Consider the following 1072-nt stretch of genomic DNA (forward strand, 5'->3'; position numbering starts at 1 on the left):
TCTTCTTTTGGGAATAACAACACTAATAATAATAATAATGGTATTTGTTAAGCACTTACTATGTTCCGAACACTGTTTTAAGCGGTGGTATAAATACAAGGAAATCAGGTTGTCCCACGTGGGGCTCACAGTCTTCATCCCCATTGTACAGGTGAGGTAACTGAGGCACAGAGAAGTTATGTGGCTTGCCCAAGGTCACACAGCAGATAAGTGGCAGAATCCACGCCCTCTGTCTCCCAAACCCGGGCTCTTTCTACTAAGCCATGCTGGGAATAAAAACGAGACTGCAACACCGAGATTCTCCGTGTCCCACCTTTACTCTCATCTCTCAAGCGTCTCCTGATCCACGAGGGGTAGGTGAAAGAAAAGTGAACAACAGGCCGAAAACCCTTCGACCGAGGAGATGGGGCCCGGCTCCCTCCTCCCCCCGACCCCCGAGCGAGGGAAGCCCCCTTGGTGAGGAGCCCCGGGCCGGAGGAGGGGCGGGAGGCTCGGAAGGTCCGGAGAGTAGGGGCCCAGGTTCTGTTCAAGCGCTTAGTACAGTGCTCTGCACACAATAAATGCGATTGAATGAATGACCCGGCACCACTCAGCTTCCAACCAACCTAGGAAAGAAGAAGTATGGGACGGGCTGAGACCACCAGCCGGTCCGGTCCGGCCAGGTCCGGTCCGCCTCTCCCCTGATAGGGACCCTGAGGGGAGAGACACACGTCTAAAGCACGAGCCTTAGGAGCAGGAGTCCTAACCCTGCTCGAGAAGCAGCGTGGCTTATGGAAAGAGCACGGGCTTTGGAGTCAGAGGATGTGGGTTCTAATCCCGCCTCTGCCTCTTGTCTCTAATGTGACCTTGGACAAGCCACACTTAACTTCTATATGCCTCAGTTACCTCATCTGTAAAATGGGGATTAAACCGTGAGCCCCACGTGGGGCAACCTGATTACCCTGTACCTACCCCACAGCTAAGAACAGTGCTTGGCACGTAGTACGTGCTTAACAAATACCATAATTATTATTATTAGGAATCTTGCGTTCGAGTCCAGAATAACAGGTTAAGCCTTCCCCTCCCTATCTCA

The sequence above is a fragment of the Tachyglossus aculeatus genome, chromosome 1, assembly GCF_015852505.1.
Source record: "Tachyglossus aculeatus isolate mTacAcu1 chromosome 1, mTacAcu1.pri, whole genome shotgun sequence".
NCBI lineage: Eukaryota > Metazoa > Chordata > Mammalia > Monotremata > Tachyglossidae > Tachyglossus > Tachyglossus aculeatus.